The following is an 11,150-nucleotide window of genomic DNA, read 5'->3' on the forward strand; positions in this document are numbered from 1 at the left end:
CCTCGTCGGCGATTTTTTTCCTTCGGCAGCCGAGCCCTCGTCGAAGAAAGAAAAGGTCCCCGGCAGCCGAGCCCTCTTCGGCAATTTTTTTCCTTCAGCAGCCGAGCCCTTGTCGGCGATTTTTTTTCCTTCGGCAGCCGAGCCCTCGTCGAAGAAAGAAAATGTCCCCGGCAACCGAGCCCTCGTCGGCGATTTTTTTTCCCTTCGGCAGCCGAGCCCTCGTCGAAGAAAGAAAAGGTCCCCGGCAGCCGAGCCCTCGTCGGCGATTTTTTTCCTTCGGCAGCCGAGCCCTCGTCGAAGAAAGAAAAGGTTCCCAGCAGCAGAGCCCTCGTCGGCTATTTTTTTCCCTTCGGCAGCTGAGCCCTCGTCGGCGACGTTTTTCCTTCGGCAGCCGAGCCCTCGTCGGCGATTTTTTTCCTTCGGCAGCCGAGCCATCCTCGAAGAAAGAAAAGGTCCCCGGCAGCCGAGCCCTCGTCGGCCATTTTTTTCCTTCGGCAGCCGAGCCCTCGTCGGCCATTTTTTTCCTTCGGCAGCCGAGCCCTCGTCGGCCATTTTTTTTCCTTCGGCAGCCGAGCCCTCGTCGGCCATTTTTTTCCTTCGGCAGCCGAGCCCTGGTCGGGCCATTTTTTTCCTTCGGCAAGCCGAGCCCTGGTCGGCCATTTTTTTCCTTCGGCAGCCGAGCCCCTGGTCGGCGATTTTTTTCCTTCGGCAGCCGAGCCCTGGTCGGCGATTTTTTTCCTTCGGCAGCCGAGCCCTGGTCGGCGATTTTTTTCCTTCGGCAGCCGAGCCCTGGTCGGCGATTTTTTTTCCTTCGGCAGCCGAGCCCTGGTCGGCGATTTTTTTCCTTCGGCAGCCGAGCCCTGGTCGGCGATTTTTTTCCTTCGGCAGCCGAGCCCTGGTCGGCGATTTTTTTCCTTCGGCAGCCGAGCCCTGGTCGGCGATTTTTTTCCTTCGGCAGCCGAGCCCTGGTCGGCGATTTTTTTCCTTCGGCAGCCGAGCCCTGGTCGGCGATTTTTTTCCTTCGGCAGCCGAGCCCTGGTCGAAGAAAGAAAAGGTCCCCGGCAGCCGGGCCCTCGTCAGCGAAAGAAAAGGTCCCCGGCCGCCGGGCCCTCGTCGAGCAAAGAAACGGTCCCCGGCCGCCGGGCCCTCGTCGAGCAAAGAAACGGTCCCCCGGCCGCCGGGCCCTCGTCGAGCAAAGAAACGGTCCCCGGCCCGCCGGGCCCTCGTCGAGCAAAGAAACGGTCCCCGGCCGCCGGGCCCTCGTCGAGCAAAGAAACGGTCCCCGGCCGCCGGGCCCTCGTCGAGCAAAGAAACGGTCCCCGGCCGCCGGGCCCTCGTCGAGCAAAGAAACGGTCCCCGGCCGCCGGGCCCTCGTCGAGCAAAGAAAAGGTCCCCGGCCGCCGGGCCCTCGTCGAGCAAAGAAAAGGTCCCCGGCCGCCGGGCCCTCGTCGAACAAAGAAAAGGTCCCCGGCCGCCGGGCCCTCGTCGAACAAAGAAAAGGTCCCCGGCCGCCGGGCCCTCGTCGAACAAAGAAAAGGTCCCCGGCCGCCGGGCCCTCGTCGAACAAAGAAAAGGTCCCCGGCCGCCGGGCCCTCGTCGAACAAAGAAAAGGTCCCCGGCCGCCGGGCCCTCGTCGAACAAAGAAAAGGTCCCCGGCCGCCGGGCCCTCGTCGAACAAAGAAAAGGTCCCCGGCCGCCGGGCCCTCGTCGAACAAAGAAAAAGGTCCCCGGCCGCCGGGCCCTCGTCGAACAAAGAAAAGGTCCCCGGCCGCCCGGCCCTCGTCGAACAAAGAAAAGGTCCCCGGCCGCTCCGGCCCTCGTCGAACAAAGAAAAGGTCCCCGGCCGCCCGGCCCTCGTCGTAGTAATGGTCCCCGGCCGCCCGGCCCTCGTCGTAGTAATGGTCCCCGGCCGCCCGGCCCTCGTCGTAGTAATGGTCCCCGGCCGCCCGGCCCTCGTCGTAGTAATGGTCCCCGGCCGCCCGGCCCTCGTCGTAGTAATGGTCCCCGGCCGCCCGGCCCTCGTCGACAATTTTTTCTCCAGCAGCCGATCTGTTGTCGACAATTTTTTCTCCGGCAGCCAAAACCTCGTCCAATTCTAATTTTATTTTATTTTTTCTAATTGCCTGACAAACATTTCTGTCTCCAACCTGCAAGAGACCATTAGAAAGCTAAACCACATAACCCTACAAGGTGTCATGGTTTAACCCCAGCCATCAACTAAACACCACGCAGCCGCTCACTCACTCCCCTCCACCCAATGGGATGGGGGAGAAAATTGGGAAAAGAAGCAAAACCCGTGGGTTGAGATAAGAACAGTTTAATAGAACAGAAAAGAGGAAACTAATAATGATAAAGATAACACTAATAAAATGACAACAGTAGTAATGAAAGGATTGGAATGTACAAATGATGCGCAGTGCAATTGCTCACCACCCGCTGACCGACACCCAGCCAGTCCCCGAGCGGCGATTCCCCGCCCGCACATCCCTGTTCCTATACTAGATGGGACGTCACATGGTATGGAATACCCCGTTGGCCAGTTTGGGTCAGGTGCCCTGCCTGTGTCCTGTGCCAACTTCTTGTGCCCCTCCAGCTTTCTCACTGGCTGGGCATGAGAAGCTGAAAAATCCTTGACTTTAGTCTAAACACTACTGAGCGACAACTGAAAACATCAGTTATCAACATTCTTCGCATACTGAACTCAAAACATAGCACTGTACCAGCTACTAGGAAGACAGTTAAATCTATCCCAGCTGAAACTAGGACACAAGGTTACACACATTCACAACACACCACTCATTCAGATCACAGACACACTAGCCCTCACTCTCAACTAACCCATCCTACCGCCTAAGGACATCAAGGGGCCATCGCCCCTTACCCGCAGCACCCGGGGCCTCAAAAATCGCCTTGCCTGCAAAACCCCCGGCCCCAGTCCAACCTCCGTCAAAGCTCCCCACAAACTACCCTTCCATTACACCAGTGTTTCAACACACACCATCTCCACCACACGTAGATTTTCAACCTGATCCTTAGCTTTCATAGTGGCGCAAGTCACAGTCTAACCTCCATAGCAGCCACATCGCCTAAACGCGAGGTTCCTTCAATCGCCTCATGCCCCGTGATCACCTGCAAAACCAACACACAAAACTGTTGAATAGACACTTCACCCTCGGCATAAAAAAACCTCCACAGCTCCAATCTCCTGCTTCCCACCTATTCCAAAACCAAAAACCTCAATGCCTTAACCATTTCTAGAAGCTTACCACAAAATGTCCGCATAAAAAATATTAACACCAATGCCCGCTTACTGCCTTACTATATTCTACCTCACAATCCACTTGCAATCCACTGCACTACTCACATGCAATGACCCAAAAATCATTTAACCCTCAATGCTAAAAATCTAGGCATATCAACATTTCACCCATAGACTCTTATCGCTGTTCCACCTACCCCTGACTCTACATGCCCGGGCAGAGCAGCTCCAAGCCAAACACACCCGTGCACAAACACACACAACACAGAACACTACAAACAAGGTGATTCAAAGAGAGAGAAAACTCTCAGCAAGAAGAAGGACTCCCGGACGGGAGGTGCCGTCTGGCAAGATGACCTACATCATCCAAAACCATGAAGCGAGGAGGCTCTATGACAGCCCCAAAGAAGAAGAGGCAAAAGCAACGGCCCGTTACAAGATGGTACTGTCAAAGCCAAGATGACAGATCCTTAAGAAGCCCGTCATCAAGACCTAGGAACATCAAGATGCAGGGAAGAACTCCCAGTCCACGACAACAAACGGCTAGAGAGCAGAGCTGCCAAAGCAGCCTGGAAGAGCGCCGCAAAAGAGAACCAGCTGGTACCTTCTGACACCCATCCACACTTCAGAGCTCCGAGCACAAGAAAAGAAGCACCCGATTGGCACAGTGCCGATGAATAAGGGCATTCGAGACCCTAGGGATGGTGACCGAAGTGCATGCCGTGCTCCCTGAGCACAAAGACTGATGATGGCATTGAAAGCCAAGGAAGGTCGAAGGCACAGAAGACAGACTACACAATCTACACACCACCGCGGACACAGGCTGGAACTGCCCTGCCTGGCACACGCTGGTCTCATGCTGAAAAGCAACCCGCTCCCTTCACCTGCCCAAAGGGGACTGCTTTGGGACAGCCCTCTCTCCTGCACTAACTGTAAAACCCCTCCCTGCAATTCCCAGCTGTGTCCCTCCCTCCCAGCCTCTCCCCAGCCCGGGTCCCTCAACTTAGCTTTCAAAGGGCCAAGGGTCCAAATCCGTCCTCTGCAAAAAACACACCGGCTAACTGGGATGTTCCTCAAAGGGACACATTGGTCTTCAACATCTACTATAGAACAAGCACACAAAAAAAACCAAACCAGGAAAGGGAGTAAGCATCCTGCCGGTCAACGCCAACTACGTCCCCAACTCCCCCCTCCTCACAAGTGCCACCGTGTTCACTTCCCCGCTCATTCCAGAGTCAGACCCTGCAGCCATCATCACTCGTGGTACCTAAGGTACCAAGACACACCAAATTAGCATGGCGCTCATGAGAAGTCATCGGCCCCACGCTCCTCCTCACTAATCCACAGCTTTCCTCAAACGCTCATCCAATTCAAAGATAGCCCACACAGCACCTCCAAAACAGAAGGTAAATGCTTAACCAAGCAGCCGCATAATACTTTGCTATTCAACACTGACCCGGCCGACAACCGCCTCACCTTCTCGCACCGCTCATTGGCATGCAGCTTTGCAGGAGAGCTTATAGCAGACTTCACAGTACGTAAAGGGTGCCTATAAGAAACCTGGAGAGGCACTTTTTACAAGGGTGTACAGCAATAGGACAAGGTGGTAACGACTTTAGTCCTAAAGAGGGTACATTTACTTTAGGTGTTAGGAAGAAGTTTCTCACTATGGGTGGTGAGGCACTGGAACGGGTTGCCCAGAGAACCTGCGGATGCGCCCTCCCTGGAAGCATTCAAGACCAGGTCAGATGGGGCTTTGAGCAACCTGGTCTCGCGGAAGGTGTCCCTACCCATTGCTGGGGGGGTTGGAACCAGGGGATCTTTATGGTCCCTTCCAACCCAAACCATTCTATGACATCCAAATTCAACTGCAAAACTCATCTGAGAAAGGCTGGTGAACCCTCCTCCCTCTCCCCACCAGTCTCAAGACTTTAGAAACCCCTTTTCTTCTTCTCAACTGTCAGGAAAGGAACCCCACTGCTTCCTGACACCTCCTGCCCTCAATTTGCACCCCTGAACCCCCTTCAGTGGCTCCTCCTCAGGAGACGCTCTTCTGAGCCACATCCCAAATTCTGGGGGCACCTCCTAACCTACAACTTCCCAGAGACTCTGAGCTCTGCCACATGCCCACAAAATAAACTTAAGTGCTAAGGTTTATAATCTACAAGGGGCCTGCCACAAGCTGCAAAGGTTCTACAATCAACATGGCATTCTGTGGGCAATGAGGAAAGGCGACAAGGCATGCTAGACCCTGAAAGGCACTGTGCCTCATGGCCCTTCTGCTTTCTTCAGAAATACTAAAACTCCATATACAGATACATACAAGATGCTCACCCTAACCCCTGCTAAACAATGTTACCATCAGTCCTGTTAAGAGAAAAATCAGCAACTTACACAGCATACAGCAAAACTGGTGAAAAAAACAAGGTTCTGTTTTCAATACAGTTGGAAATTCCAGGAAAACACAATGCATGAAGAATTAAAAAGAAAAAAAAAAACCAAACAATGCATACTGTTAAACCATCTTTCTACCCCTGAACACTCAAAACAAAATTACTGACCTCAAAAAAAGAAAGAAAAAAAAAGCTGCATACAAGCGTTACTTTCTACTACACATGCTACTGAACCTTGACTGGTCCTGAAGCTCTTACCTCAGGCAGACACCTCTTCCCAAAAGACTGAGCCAGCTCAAAAGCTGTAAAGGACTCAAAAAACAACCAAGCACCAACACCAAAAAAACCCAGAAGCACAATAAGCTCCCCTATCAGAAGCTGTGGCTCAAATACCCCGAGCCTCCGCCCACCACCCTTAGCACAATCACCTGGGAAAGGGGAAGGGCAAACCACCAGAAGTTATAAAGTCAGCTGGAGGAGCAGCAGCACTGTTCTCACCTGCCTTAAATTTACAGCAAGCAAAGCCCTGAACAGAGAAAGTAACCCCTCCAGGAAATGACACTACTTGCTCCTGTACTACAGCTCTATCTATTGCATCAGCAATGTGACCAGGTAGGGAATTAAACTTAATTTTTCTGGGGTGTAGATAGAAAACAATAGATGTCCTTCTAAACTATGTAAGAAACTAGCTCATTAAATGCAGTGACAATGTTGTTATCAAAATTGATGTGCTTTAGTTTCCTATAAAAAAGCCAAAACTCTCTGGGGTTATGCTTCATTTCTAGCAAGACTGTGCATACCACCTAACTTCTACCAGAACTACCTTCTGGATAGGAATGAATCAAAAAGCAGAATTAGATCCCTTAAGAATTCCATCTCCAAAATATCTCTGGTTGCAAAATAAATTATTTACTGTGAATAGCCAATGATTCAGAGTCACCCTGAGCGTGTCTCCAACTGACTCCCTTAACAGAGGTACAAGAGTCCCAAAGCGCAAAAGACACCAAAAAACATGGAAATACATGGGGGGGACCAGGCAGCAGCCATGCCCCACAAGGACAGGCCTGGGAGGGGGGGAAACGATGCCCCCTGCAGTCACGCAGCAAAGTGTCAGCAGAAGCCACACCCCCTGCGGTTCACGTGGGGACAGCAGCCACAAATGGCACCAAGAAAACACGGAACTTCAGGGATACACGGTGGGTGGGGGGAAGGGGGTGACGCCCCCACCAATCGGCATGGGAAAAAAACTCACATGGAAGGTGGGTTAGATGGATAGTTTGGGGTGGTAAGATATGCGCGCAAGAACACGCACAGGCTGGGGGGGGCATGCATGAGGTTTACCTTCACCAGGGGCTCCACCCAGGTAATCCACAGCAGGTAAACTCGTCTGGGATAATCTGCAACAGCAATTCCACTCTGGGTTCTTGACCCAACGCCAGATAACCCACACTGCCTGCCCCATGGAGGGGGTGCTTCCCACTGGATGGGGCATCTGCTGAGCATCACCACACCCTTACGACAACACATCTTAAAAATTAAATCACAAATTGTATTTCAGCATATTAAAAAAATAACACCAAATGAGTAGAGGAATTCCAGCAAAGGGAGAGGCTAGCAGGTGCCCTAATTAGGACTCAAGCTAAACAGGTCAGCTCACAATACAACACATCCTTTAGAAGGTAGACTGATGAAAACTGGTTTGCTGCTAGATAACTGTGTAAGTGACATTTGATAAATGATCATATATTAACATTATGGTTGAAACAGTAGACAAAGGGTAGCTGGGGACATAATTACAAAAGTGTAGTCAAGTGATTAACTAGTAATTATTCATAAGTTTTGCAGTTCTTTGCTCTTATGACTAGATGTTCCTGTACGCTAGATGAGAACAATGCTGAAACTGACCACATGTGATTGAAACTGCGTTAAGCTTCAAGATCAAAGAACAAGGACAAGAATAAAGACTTCAAGGACAGCCAACAAGAACTTCAGATGGGTCGGTGGTCGTAAAAGCAGCCCTTTGCCTCAAATGGATCCTTCATTGCGCATGATCGGATGTAGGCAGTACTATGATAATCAGTCGCCATCATTTTTATGTATAAGTATACTAATCTGATTAATATGCAATTAATTATTCTATATAACCTGTTTGTGCTAAAGCTGTGGCATGCACGCTAGGTGCATGCCCCGTGCATCCAGCGCTGCAATAAAGAATGCCTGGTTTCTAAAATTCCAAAATAAGTCTTAGAGAGCTTCTTCGACCGGCTTTTCAGTATCAGAGGTACAAGGGAGGAAAGAAAAAAAAAGCAGCAGTGTGGGAAAGAGAGGGGGCCAGGGGAGAGGCAGGGAGGGATCAGAACGCAGAAGAGGGGAGAGAGACAGGGCCCGGGGCTCACCACAGCTCTTGTTCTTGGCGCTGCCAGGAGAATTTGCCAGTTCAGACGCTTCTTTCTGCTCCTCTCCCCTTCTGTAACTCCGGCTGCATGGCCGTCCTGCCCCTAGGAGAACATGTCTCACAGATCTTGCAAGACGAGGCTTCCTAGGCATGGAGCCTTGCTCGCCCGCACGCCACGTGGCTGTACCGCACCATCGGTGCTGCATACGGACCCTGCGGTGCACCCTGGTGGTCTGACTTGCTGTGGACTACGAAGAGGGATCCTTCCACACACGGGGAGGCAGGCTCCCTCTTGCCTGCAGCGGGAGGCAGCTGCCAGCCGGGTGGCTGGCCGGCCTTCCATTTCTTCTTCTCTACCTTTCTCTGGCCTCTCCAGCTTCAGCCGCAGCAGCTACTGCCCACAGCCGGTAAGTGCCCTGCCTGTCCCTTTGTGCTCCCGTGCAGCGCCACGCCGCGCAGAGAGGGAGGCCAGGCAGAGACAGCCCATGCAAGCTTTCCTTTCAGGCGCCGTTTCATTACCGGGAGGAAGCAACGAGCGTGGCGGCACCTCCCACCGGTGCCGCATTGCCATTACCGTCGGACAGCACGTGCAGGACAGGGGCAGCCCCACGAACTCACAGCCTCCGAGCTGCAGTACCGAACATAGGGTCGCAGGGTGGCAGCGGCGACCGCTTGGCATGACGCGCCAGCGCGCATGCGCGGCAACCGAGCTGCTGTACAGCGTTCTGGTTGCCAGTCAACACCAGGAGGTCAGCAAAAGGCGCTACCGTGCATGCGAAGCTCCCGAACACCAGTACCCGCGTTTTGATTGCCAGGCAAGAGCAGCCGCGCCATAAACGGCCCCACCGCTCATGCGCGATTGCCCAGAACTATGTCGCGATTTGGTTGCCAAGCAACAACAGCGCGAGCTGTAAACACGCCACGGCGCATGCGCGGCTGCCGAGACGCTGTACTGCATTTTACTCGCTAGGAAACAGAAGGATCGCGGTAAAGCGCACCATGAGGTTTTCCGTCTCTGGAAAACACAGATCCCCAGGGCTGTTGTGCTTGTAGATAGGGCGCCAAGGGACCGTGAATACCATCAACAGCTTTCACGGATAGGCCCATGCTTGTGGGAGAAGGAGCCGGACGTGTGCCTTTTCGGCAAGAGGCTCTGCCGAAGTCTAGAGCCGACATATGTTCCGTCTCTGGGAAAGTAGAGATCCGCAGAGCTCTTGCGCTGTAGATAGGGAGCCAAGGGAAGGTGAAGACCATCAACAGCTTTGAGGGCTGGCCCCATGCTTGTTGGAGAAGGAGCCGGTCTTTTGCCTTTTTGGCAAGAGGCTCTGCCAAAGTCGAGCGCCACGAGATGTTCTGTCACAGGGAAAGAACAGATCCAAAGAGCTCTTGTGCCTGTAGATAGGTCGCCAAGGGAAGGTGAAGATCACCAACAACTCTGAGGGCTGGCCCCATGCTTGTGGGAGAAGGAGCCGGTCGTTTGCTTTTAAGGCAAGATTCTCTGCCGAAGTCGAGCGCTGCGAGATTCTTTGTCGCTAGGAAAGCACAGATGCTCAGGCCTGTTGTGCCTGTAGAAGGGAAGCCAAGGGCAGCTGAAGACCATCAAAAGCTTTGATGGGCTGGCCCTTTCCTTCTGGGAGAAGTAGCCGGACGTTTGCCTTTAAGGAAAGAGACACTGCCGAAGTTGAGCGCCACGAGATGTTCTGTCCCAGGGAAAGAACAGATCCACAGAGCTCTTGTGCCTGTAGATAGGGTGCCAAGGGAAGGTGAAGACCATCAATAGCTTTCAGGGCTGGCCCCATGCTTGTGGGAGAAGGAGTCGGACGTTTGCATTGTCGGCAAGAGGCTCTGCCGAGGTCGAGCACAACGAGATGTTCCGTCTCTGGGAAAGCACAGATCCCCAGTGCTCTTGTGCCTGTGGATAGCGTGCCAAGGGAAGGTGAAGACCATCAACATCTTTGAGGGCTGGCCCCATGCTTGTGGGAGAACGAGCCGGACGTTTGCCTTTTCGGCAAGAGGCTCTGCCGAGGTCGACCGCAACGAGATGTTGCGTCTCTGGGAAAGCACAGATGCTCAGGCCTGTTGTGCCTGTACATAGGGCGCCAGGGGACTGAAGAAGACCATCAACAGCTTTCAGGGCTGGCCCTTTCCTTCTGGGAGAAGGAGACGAACGTTTTCCTTTAAGGCAAGAGGCTCTGCCGAAGTCTAGAGCCGCCAGATGTTCCCTCTCTGGGAAAGTGCAGATCCGCAGAGCTCTTGTGCCTGTAGATAGGGCGCCAGGGCACCGTGAAGAGCAGCAACAGCTTTCAGGGCTGGGCCCTTCCTTGTGGGAGAAGGAGTCGGACGTTTGCCTTTTCGGCAAGAGGCTTTGCCGCGGCCGAGTGCCATGAGACCTTGGGTCTCTGGGAAAGCACAGATCCCCAGTGCTGTTCTGCCTGTAGATAGGGCGCCAAGGCACCGTGAAGAGAAGCAATAGCTTTCAGGTCTGGGCCCTTCCTTGTGGGAGAAGGAGCCGGACGTTTGCCTTTTCGGCAAGAGGCTCTGCCGCGACAGAGCACCATGAGATGTTCCCTCTCCGGGAAAGCACAGATCCCCAGTGCTGATGTGCCTTTAGATAGGGTGCCAGGGCACCGTGAAGAGCAGGAACAGCTTTCAGAGCTGGGGCCTTCCTTCTGGGAGAAGGATCCGGACGTTTGCCTTTTCGGCAAGAGGCTCAGCCGCGGCTGTGCGCCATGAGATGTTCCCTGTACGGGAAAGCACAGATCCCCATTGCTGTTGTTCCTGTAGATAGGGCTCTGAGGCACTGTGAAGAGCAGCAACAGCTTTGAGGGCTGAGCCCTTCCTTGTTGGAGAAGGAGCCTGATGTTTGCCTTTTTAGCAAGAGGCTCTGCTGCAGCCGAGCGCCATGAGATGTTGCGTGTCAGGGAAAGCACAGATCCCCAGTGCTGTTGTGCCCGTAGATAGGGCACCAGGGCACCGTGAAGAGCAGCAAAAGCTTTCAGGGCTGTGCCCTTCCTTGTCGGACAAGGAGCCGGACGTTTGCCTTTTCGGCAAGAGGCTCTGCCGCGGCCGAGCGCCATGAGATGTTGTGTGTCAGGGAAAGCAC

General features: G+C 53.4%; 1 long non-coding RNA gene across 1 annotated transcript; it reads right to left on the minus strand.

Moving 5' to 3' along the window:
* Positions 1-4,442: 4,442 nt before the first annotated feature.
* LOC128137941 (uncharacterized) lies at positions 4,443-8,136 on the minus strand. Its single transcript, XR_008233923.1, has 3 exons — positions 8,049-8,136; positions 6,994-7,179; positions 4,443-4,819 (listed from the first exon to the last, which is right to left on the minus strand). It is a non-coding gene; the product is annotated as an uncharacterized LOC128137941 (long non-coding RNA).
* Positions 8,137-11,150: the final 3,014 nt, after the last annotated feature.

Source organism: Harpia harpyja (assembly GCF_026419915.1).
Source record: "Harpia harpyja isolate bHarHar1 chromosome 1 unlocalized genomic scaffold, bHarHar1 primary haplotype SUPER_1_unloc_3, whole genome shotgun sequence".
Classification (NCBI taxonomy): domain Eukaryota; kingdom Metazoa; phylum Chordata; class Aves; order Accipitriformes; family Accipitridae; genus Harpia; species Harpia harpyja.